Source organism: Octopus bimaculoides, chromosome 13, assembly GCF_001194135.2.
Source record: "Octopus bimaculoides isolate UCB-OBI-ISO-001 chromosome 13, ASM119413v2, whole genome shotgun sequence".
Lineage (NCBI taxonomy): Eukaryota > Metazoa > Mollusca > Cephalopoda > Octopoda > Octopodidae > Octopus > Octopus bimaculoides.
In genome coordinates, this window is record NC_068993.1 from 58,129,270 (window position 1) to 58,130,151 (window position 882).

The window sequence follows — 882 nt, forward strand, 5'->3', positions numbered from 1 at the left end:
TATATATATATATTTGTAGATATATGTATGTATATATATATATATGTGTATACATGCATATGTAGCTGAATTTTTTTGTATTTGGGTGCTTACATATGTTTATATGCATGTGTATTTATATGTATAAATATATGTGTAACTGAACAAATATATACGTATATACACGCGCACACTTGTATATATATATATATATATATATATACAAGTGTGTGCGTGTGTGATGGAGGGAGTGTGTGTGTATGTGTATGTGTGTTTATATCGAAAGAAAAACGCAGTTAAATAGATAGAGTGTCACGCCGATATAGAGGGAAAGAGAAGGTGATACTCATATGTATGAAAATATATCTGTCTATATATGTATGTATGACTATATGTATATCTATACATATACCTAAACATATATATATATATGTATATACATGCATACATACACACATACATACATATATTGATACATGTATGTACATTTGGGATTTGTTTGCGCTTGTGTATGCCCGTTATCGTTTTTCTGTATATGTATAAATATGTTTCTCCGATTTCCTTTCTTTTTTCTATTTTAGCTTTTTCAGCAGTTCTTTGGGTGTTTAATTTCTAGCATCTTCAAAACAGAGCAGATACAAGGACAAATAGAAAGTGTGTTTTGCATCTTTTTTTTCTCGTGCATTTTCACAGAAAGTGTCATACGAACATCATTCAAACGTACATGCTTACAAAACTTACACACACACACACACACGCACACACACACACACACACACACACACGTATATGTGTATATATGCCTACATACTTGCATGCTTATACACAATACACTCACTATACACACACGCACACATATTTAATAGCATATATTTACAAAAAAAACATACGTTTAACCATATT